We start from the raw sequence: 10,217 nt of genomic DNA on the forward strand, positions 1-10,217 counted from the left end.
GTGTGCATGACGTACATTTAGAAAACGTATAAAGACAAATGATCCAGGAAACTAAATGATGGAATATTACGAAATTGCATTTACTAGTGAAACTGTCGTCGTCAATACGAAAATACTTTAGCAAATAGCAGTCTTGCACAACTGAAGCATTGATGAAATGAAGCGAAAAACAAAACTAAATTTCATTTAGTCATGTGTGTTAAATTACAGAGCACAACGCTTGTGCATATGTGCTCATTAGGAGCGTAGTCAACTTTTTCATTCCAGGAAGGAGCTGCACTTTATTAACCAAAAATAAAAAGAAAATTTTTTCTTTTTATAAGAAACGACTGACTATAAAGATCGCGTCGTCAATTCACGTAAAAATTGGCATATTTTTGCTAGCATTCGCATACGCAAGACACTTCATTATTTATCGATGATAATTTCTTGCCTTTGGCAATTTCGACGCAAAATAGACTGGTGGTGGATCGACGAACGGATCCAAATTATTGAGCTTTCAGACAAACCACGCTTATCTTATTCGCTTTATTTGTCATTGTTTATTTTAACTAATAACGCTAGCAAGCCTGCAAAGTATTGAGCCATCAGAAAAACCAAGCCCGCATCCTAACCGCTTTACTCAAAAAAACATTTAAAGACGAGATATTCTTGAAAATCCAAGTCATTGTAAAATAGAGCAAAGAGTAGAACTAGCTTAGCTCTAAGAATATCAGTTAATCTAAAAACTAATGAGAAAGTTGAGCTACTCAGTTCACTAGCAAACGCTGCCATCGGCCCACTATTCTTTAAACAACTATTTTAAGCTTCGGAAAAGGCAATGAACTTCAGTAGGAAACGCAGACGCACAGACATACCACAACAGCGCTGTTTGCTACTAACAACTTGCGCTCTTCATGTGAACAAGCCGTAAATTATTCACTGCGCCTATTAAACAAGTAAGCTCAGGCCGATGAGCCAGAGATTTGGCTTAAAAGCCCAAAGCAATATGCAAATATGCAATGTTGACCAACAGCTTTTCAAAGTCGGTGTGTTTTGTTGTTGTTTTTTTTTTTCGCTCCAATTATCATTAGATAGTAGAGTAAATATTTGTTGTAATGCGATCTATGTTCGCGATGTGCGGAAACGTTGAAATAGAAAACTGAGCGTCCGAATAGCAATTGATTCGAAACTTTTATAAGCTACATAAGTACAAAGTGTATCAGAGGGATAAGCAAAGCCTGTAAATAGAGAAATAATTCGCAAAAACTATTCAAAATAAATTCCTCTTCGTTGCTTCTTATTATCCTCCTTTGAGACGGCCTTAATAAATACAACGACTTGTGTATGAAAACTTGGAAACCTTCATGGTTACATTGAAAATCAAATATAAGGTAAAGAAAACTATGTATACGGGTGTGAGCGCTGTGTATGTAAGAGCAATATTTACGTACGTATATACATATGTATATGTAGGAACCCTTGCACTTATGAAGCAAAACTTAAAAAAAAAAAAAAAGAAAAAAAATAAAAAATTTGAAAAAAAAAAAAAAATTAAAAAAAAAAAAAAAAAAAAAAATAAAAGTAGTTGTGTTCTTTAACAACATTGAAAAGCTAATGTAGCATAACAGACTGGAAAAAGCGGAACTAAAATCCAGAATTCTATCTTGGATATACTGTTGGATATATACTTCGTTGTACGTCTACATGCACATACAAACATACGTAAATAGAAGGTATTTACACATCAATCAATCGTTCTTCGCTATCAGGGAAAATATTTGCGCAAAGTTTCTTTTAACTGACAGTTACTGCAAACTATTGGACCCAAACAAATTAATGAAATGAATCACTCTACAAAGAATGAATAGGTTATACGAGAAGTAACCATCTTTAGGCGAATAAAAAGTATTTTATTTACTTGCAATTGATTATCATCCCGCGAATGAAAAGATGTGTAGACCAAAAACCTTTACGTTAACGAACTGTTAAGAAAAGCCACGGTTCGATTCTAATTTTCGAAAGTGTTTTGTTTTTATGAAAATCTCTCAAACCAGATACATTTAGCTTTGCTAACTTGCTTGATGAAATCAAAAGCTGACGAAGTATCAGACAACCCATCGTGTATTCTCGAGTAACGTGCAATTTGCGTAATTACTCTATATTCAGCCGTTTGGAAGTGCCTCGCAACATCTCGCGGAGTTTTATATAAGAGACTGAAATGTAACTCTTGGACTATTTGTTAAATTCTCACACCCAAGAAGATTGTTTCAAGCAAAATAAAAATTATCATCAAGATGTTGTTAACAAGAAAGAAAGTTATTCTCCGCTAGGACCGAATCTCGCATACCCACCACCATTCTGCCTTATGGTTAATAAGCGTAAATTTTCTAAAAAGTGAATTTAATCACTTATAACCGGAAGGCATGGCCGATTCGTCTCAATTTTACACTTACAAGCAGTAAAGTTTGCCGTGAAGTAAATGCAGAAAAAATTTCACTTTCGGTCTTTTACAATGTGCGAGCAATGGACAAAAACCCGTAAATTTTTGTTTAGAGAAACGGTTTGCTCCCAGTTTACGCTTTAGTGCGGCCGTGTACTTTGGTCAACTTGGGTCATTTTCAATATTACCCTGAATTCGAAGTTGGTATCTTTATTTTTTGCGTTCAGGAGATTGTCGACAACACACAGCCACACAAACTTACAGAAAGGTAGGCATGGCTTAATCAATTCAGAATTTCATGCCGATCACGGATATATATATATTTTATGGAGTGTCTGAATCTTCCTTTCGTTTGTTGCAAACATTACGATAAAATGAATATACCGAAATCCTTTGGTAGTAGGTACAAAAAGTTAAAAGCTTATGGTCTGGCAAGACGAGGCTATTCAATATTTTACACTCTGCCTCCGAAAACAGTTCTTAATCTATCAACGTCATAAAAAGGGAGGGAGCGTCGGAAAATCAAACTACATATGTCAAATATGCCACAATAAAATTTTATTTTCAAATTATTGTTCCCCATAGTGAACCAATTATCACCATGTAATATCAAACATGCTAAAGTTTTTCTTTCTTTGAAAGACTGACTGTTCTCAAAAATATTATAAAATTTTTTCATATCACGAATTTTTCAAGGTAGCTGTAGTAAAGAAATTTTAGAAGGAGAAGAAAAAGTAGTCAATCTATTAAACGACCGGAATGTTGATTGAATTTTACCTGAAAACTTTCTTTCTATTTGTAACCAACCGGGAATTCGTGTTAAAGCCAAAGATGTCGATTATATATTATATACATTATATATTGAGCGGAATTAAGATATCAAAATATCAAATGTCAGAATGACAGAAATCCTTTAAAGCAGTCATAACGTTTTCTAAACGTGAATAGTGTCAATAAAAATGCCATAAGCATTCCTCGTATACATCCCTTTAGTAGCCCTATGAAGTTTCTCCCATTAAAGCCTGCATTTATGGGTTGAGAGTCAGAAAATATATATTCTCTCAGAAACAAAAACTTATATAAAAGCTCAAGATTTTTTTGACTTATGATAAAGTTATGAAGAACAAATATACTATAATTCCATAAAAAACTCGTGAAAGTCTCTTCACATCGCAAACAAAGCATTGAAAGGTTCGAAAAAGGCATCTTTATTTAACGGTACTTAGTTATTGTAGTTGGTCTCGAACATTTAAATAATAATTTATCAATTAAAGTGAGTTTAATTATTTCTTCTCCTTAAAATGCCACGAAACATGCACAAACCCAAAGCAAGTTAAGAAGTGAGAAACTAGTCGTGCTACAGTCCGAACTATTACAAAATATTACAATAATACGCACCTTACCGTATGTAGACTTTATAGGACTACTGTAAACATAAAGTGAAGGTTTCGGTTAGAGTTTCTGTAGTGCAGTGTTCGAGTAAAGTCCCTACAGTCCTTTATTCGCTGTTATGGGAAATCAATGCAATATCCGAGTTGGCAAGATCATCCTTAAACATGCGGAATTTCCCGAAATGTATGCAATGCATACCGCTTTTAGCAGTTGTTGCCTTTTTTTTTGTTTTGTTTTTTTCTTTTTTTTTTTTTTTTTATATGGTTCACCAAGCACTCTTCGAACATATTTAGAGTTACATTTTTCAATCCAAAGAAAAAAAAATATCAGATCAAGAAAATAAATAAAAATATTAAAATAATTTATTCATAAGCGATCGCACTGAAAAGCACTCGCGTCAAATGTATCTAATATTTACTGGTCAGAGAAGAGGAAAACTGATTGTCTTTACATTAGAGAACGCGCGCTGCATTAGTAAATGCAGAGGCAGCTGCAAATTTATTATACGTTACGACGGACACTATGTCGTTTGTAATTGTTTATAATATTTTCTTTCCGTTTTTCTTTTTTTTTTTCTCTTCCTTATCAATAAAATGCTAACGACAATGAAATCAATCAGAGGCGTAACGAATATTTTAATTAGATCCTTTAATCACGGCAATGGTGGAGGATAATAGAGCAAAAAACTATTTGCTTGCAATTGATACATGGCTGACTGTTAGTTATCAACAACAACCAAAAAATTAATAAACAAAACATTTAAAAACAATAAAACAATAAAATTATATATCTAAAAATACATGCGCGATCACAGCGTATGTAGTAGTCATTAACATACTTGTTGATTTATCTCATACATGAATACAACTACACTACATGGCAGCTAGTTAGCCTCATTTTTGACTTGAAAAATAAGGCAAGACAATCAAACACGGCCGCGGCAGAATGCGTTCATTGTATTCAGATCGCTTACATACTACCGAATAGCTGAGCCGCTGAAGGGAAGACTGACGCTTAGCGAATGAAAAAATTTCTAAATTGTTTCACTGTTTCGATGCTCTTCATTCATATGTTAAAGTGCGATCCAAACTTCGAATTTCTAGGGGATAAATTTGTTGAAAGATATCACTGATGATAACAGTTTCTATGAAGAGAGGAAGAGAACAAGAGAAGGTTGATTTTTAAAGGATCTAAAGTAAAAAATAAATGATCCAAGTTTTTCTCTGCAATGGCAGACTTCATTAGATAGTAATTCACGATTCGATCGCCGCGTTCAGCTTCTTTAGGAATTGTCAATACTTATGCAACTACTTTCTAGTAGGCACTTGAGATCGATATATTTGCTTGTAGCGCAACGAATAATATCAAACTTCACAGCGGGAATTTCAAATCGCTCCACATTCATTCCGTATACCTTTGGCTTTGGATGAATACACTCCAAAACAGTGTTAAATTCTAGGATGTTTTAACCATGTCTAGGGACTTGCATTGAAAACATAGATATTCTCAGTTTATAGCGTAGTATAGGCCTGTCCTTTAACCGATTTGCTGCGTCTTCAATAATAATCTCTGTGTAAGAATTTTCAAGCTCTTGTATGGCAAACGCATCCCAAATCTTTTTTAAAATGGAAAGAACGTATACCACAGACAGAGAGATCGACAAAGAGTAGGGCATGCCTTACTTTATAGGTTCTCCGAAACTTTCTTCTTGGCGTTTTGGACGTTCTGATAAAACGAATATACTCGTAGCTTTCTGACGTTGGGCTTAAAAAACCAAAATGTTGCTATGTCTCCATTGATGAGGGACGTAGGAAACAGGAAACATCGATTTGAAATTTTTTTAAAAACATATGTTAGGATCTGAGAGGCTCTGTTAGTCAATTGAACCTGATAGTACTGCCAGGCAGAATGGTGCGTGGTGCGTTTATCCGCGGATGTAGTCAGGCTTGAAGAAACAGTGTCCTGGTTGATGCTTATCAAACATCAATTTAAAGATTTTATCCGTTAGGCTTTGCGCAACGCATTCAAAGAGCGGACTACCACATAATCTAGTAACTATATTCTCATATCTCTCTCTCTCTCTCTCTCTCTCTCTCTCTCTCTCTCTCTCTCTCTTCCCCTCTCTCCCTCTCTCTCGCACGAAAGTTCGAGTCCCGATTACTGGTGCGATAAACATACTTTCACTCACATAAAATGCTAATAATTATTTTAATGAATATACTAATGAAAATTTCATAAAAGCCCGAGCTATGCATCGTAACTACATTTAAAATAAAAAATAAAAAATAAAAAAAAACAAAATCTAATGTGTGTCTATCCATTTGATACCCACTGTGCAGATGTATACCTCTGTGTACTATTTTCAACTGGATTTGTCATTTTTATTGTGTGCGTATGTGTTTGTTGCTTATTTCTATAAAACATACACGCTTAATATCTCTATGCATATATTTGTTGCTCTATTTGTTTTTGTTGAAATGCTCAGTGAAGTGGGCGGCCTTCGTCAGTTTTTACCATAAACTGAAATGAAGTCATAAAAATTTCTACTTTATGCCACCGTAAGGAGACATAGCCGATGTCATGGCATTGTTCTTAAACATCGAAAATTATAAATCAACGTGTTCCATTTTTTTTACGCCGCTTACTTCGCTGACTGACTGACTGACTGACTGCAGGTAGACGTTGCGTCTGATAAGACATTTTTATGGCATGCATATGTATACATATATATATACACACATATATATATATATATATATATGGACTGGTACTTAGTAGGCCATTAAGTGATTAGTGGCTGCGAAAACATACCGTTAGATTGCGGTTCACATAACTTTGAGGTAAATTGCGGTGGTAGTAAAACAATTAAAAACACATATATATGTAAGAATTTATAAACAAACGCATTGTATAAGTGTCTTCATAGAGCTACTTTTATGATATGTGAAAGCCTGTATGCTTGCCTGTCAGTCTGTTTCGAATATACGCTATATACATCAATATATATACATATACATTTATGGCTCGTTTTATTTTCATTTACTCACTTGCCCTTTTTCGTTAAGCATCCCGAACTTTACTCAAAAAGTCAGAAATTCATTTTTTGTTTTCTTTTGTTTTTTTTCGCTTTGCTATATAGTCTTTTGAAAAACTCAACGCAAAGTTTCGTACAATTTTTTTCGACTATAATTGAAGGCTTTACTCTTTGATTTAATTGTTATTTACATTTGAAAAATTATCTTTTTTACGGATTTTTCTCCCTCTCGCTCTTTCTCCCTCTTCGCCTACTCGCTTACTTGTTCATTCTTTCTTTGCATAGCTTCGCATGTCTTCGCATGTGTAAGAAAATCAGTTCTGCGTTGTCCTATTAATTTATTATGCAATGTTTACTTTACGTATTGCTTCCATATATAATTTTGCAGTGTGCGAGAGAGAAGATTGCAGTCCCGTTGGTTAGTATTATGAATAAAACTAATTATATGAACATGAATTTGAAAATATGCCAAAAATTTTTTGGCAAAGCCTAAAAAAAGATCCACTTTAGAGAACTTCAACTTTCTACATTTTAAATAAGATTGACTACAGTCTCTAGGGCCTTGTCAAACTTAGTGTCAAGTGCAAAAGTATGATGTATTGTTGGTTTTTAAAAAAATATCACCTAACAGTCAACATTCACATTTTCCAGTCGCATAATATTTTCGTGTACTCTCGGCTTTTGATGACTCAATAAACATGACTCAATAAGCACGTACCACGTCATCTGTATATCGGATGACTAAAGACGAATCCATATGATTCCTAGATAGTATCAGCCCTCACAGGAAATGGGTCAAAGTATCATAACATTCCGATCAATAAGTTACAGTTGTTGTAATGACATTACACGCGAAGTTAAAGTTTTTCCATTAGATTAAAAACAAAAGTAGCGCCACTAACGCAGTTGAAACGTGTAAACTTACGGTCGACATGTTATGCAATATTAACACATTTCCCTTGAAAGTTGGCACTATCTAAAAATGAAATATGTGGATTCATCAATAGTGGTGACATCTCGTTGTCAGTTTATGAACATATTGAGCGATATTTCAACGCGTTTCAATTTCTCACGTAAATGAGTGAATTTCTTCTGTAGAATTTCACCGTTAGGCCGCACAACTGTCTACAATTAGTAGTCAAAGGATGCATTAGGTATACGACTTCATTTTTCTTAAGGTACTTCATTCGAATGTAGGAAGAGTTAATCAATGATTACATTGGATCGTAATTGGATCTGCATTCTTTCTCTCAACCAGTATCTATCAGTATTCTAGCAATCACGTGCGAGAAAGAGAGAAGGAAAGGAAAGAAATCCACCGAAACTCGCTGATATTTTTCATTTTAATTTATCATAAAATAAGTCCAAGGAAGTTTAAGGGGATCCGTGCTGCACCCGAATTTTAACAGCTCTCTTGCTTTATTGCTTTATAACATCTTAGCTAGAGATTCACTAAATTTCAATTATGGAAAGCGTAGGTACAAAAAACATTTCATCTTCCAGTTCTTTCAAGTTCCGGTTCTTGTTCTATTTAAATGCACAAAAACTACAGCTCCCTCAATTGTCGTTTTTTTTAACAAATCCAATGATTTCAATGATTCCAATATTGCTTTCAAAATCTCGAACTATTCTTATTGGAAAGAATTTAAAAACATTAAATATGCCTGTCTTTTAGACATTTTCTTATCCTCTACATACCTTTGGATTTACCATGCTATGCTAACACAATTCTCCTACCATCAATGCTCAAACCAACACAGTGTTCAGTTCTCAGGTATGTGAAAACAGAAGGAAAATAAAAGAAAAAATCCAATCAAAATTCTTGATGAATACTAAAGATATGCAAGAAGAAGTCGAATAAAGTGCTTTACATAATATCTAATTTGCTTACATGCATGGGTATGTATACACGTGCGTATACACAATCCCATTAAATATTCTAACACAATATTCGTTGCATTAAAATAGCTTAAGAAAAATCCATCTGCCAAAAGAGAAAAAATAACAAATTGTTTTGCTTTCTTCTTTTTCCGTAGTATATGTGAAGAGTAAATATTTTTAAATGGCGCCAAACTTTTGCAAGAGAAAACAGGTGCATTTTTTAGTAGAAGAGAAAGAGTAACTAAGATAGAGAGTTTCTGTAAAGTAATTTCGAAAGAGAAGTTTCCTAACCAACACTTTGACAAATATCTAAATTTAAGAGACTTAATTTAAGAGAAATTCACACATACTAATGTTGAAAAATTTGAGAATGTATTAGTGAGCGAGATTTTGCTAAAAGAGCAATGTTAAGAGAAAATACTCATTGGATTTTAATATTTCAAAGGCTAAGAATTTGCATTTATTTATTTATTTAACTAAAAGGGAAAAAAAGGCCACTGTTTTCTCTTATAAGCGACAGTATAACCGCGTTTCCAAGAAGACTAACACCTTACGTTCGTGTAGCTACATGTTTAGACCATTTTAGCTTTAAATTTAGTTTATACACTAATCACGGTTGAAAGCTTGGCTCATATTTTTATTCTGTCCTTTTTGTAAAGCATACTGCGCGCTATTGCGCTTGTCCTTTAAGAAATTCAAAAACAATTTGGATGAAAAAACAAATTCCCGAATACATACCTGAGCATGGAGTAGCAACCCCTCGCATTTGTAAGCGAATCTAACGCTCATTATATTTTCACATCTGTTTACCTTTTCACTCTTATCCACTATTCATATGAAAGCAGCACAATATCGTTTTTCTTTTAATAAACAAGGCAAGTGAGAGAGAGAGAGAGAGAGAGAGAGAGGAAGGTGCCTATAAGAAAAACTCTTGAATTACTCTCTTCTTCTCAAATGCGCATAATGACTGCGTTATCGTGTTTTCTTTTTTTTAAGTTCTTTTAAAACTTTTTCATTCGAGTTATTCGTATAAAATTACAACGCACTGTGTGTCAATTACTCTGATCAAAGAAACAAAAAAAAAACTTTTATAAAAAATATTCGATTAAAAAGCGTCACGTTATTTATTCTATGGCTCAATGCGAATAGTTATAGGAATGCAATGAAGACAAATTAAGATTCGTGGACGAGAGGCAAACAAACAGTCAGGTAAGCAGAAGTACGCACCATCAAAACTATCACGTATACTAAGTGCATCTCATTCACTCTTGATCATTATGGCTGCCGTAGCTATGGCATCGATAGCTCGCTCAATGCAATGGCCGGATAGCGCGGTTAAATGTTTGGCCATTCTCACATTTAAGTGAGTGTGCCTTCGTTGTGTGTGCGTCTTGCTCTAACATCTCATCATGGCTGCGACGGCACATGACTAGTGTGTGTTTGATTTAATTTTCAATTCTTTAATTTCTGTACTTTTATATGCATATG

The 10,217-nt window shown here is 34.1% G+C and overlaps 1 long non-coding RNA gene across 2 annotated transcripts in view; it reads right to left on the reverse strand.

The window, feature by feature from the left end:
- Positions 1 to 9,926, reverse strand: part of LOC119641754 — a 132,407-nt gene extending 122,481 nt beyond the window's left edge. For both annotated transcript variants that reach the window (XR_005247881.1, XR_005247882.1), the window contains exon 1: positions 9,468 to 9,926. This is a non-coding gene — a long non-coding RNA (uncharacterized LOC119641754). The remainder of the gene's footprint in view (positions 1 to 9,467) is intronic.
- Between the last annotated feature and the right edge of the window lie 291 nt (positions 9,927 to 10,217).

Source organism: Glossina fuscipes, unplaced genomic scaffold (genome assembly GCF_014805625.2).
Source record: "Glossina fuscipes isolate IAEA_lab_2018 unplaced genomic scaffold, Yale_Gfus_2 174, whole genome shotgun sequence".
Classification (NCBI taxonomy): domain Eukaryota; kingdom Metazoa; phylum Arthropoda; class Insecta; order Diptera; family Glossinidae; genus Glossina; species Glossina fuscipes.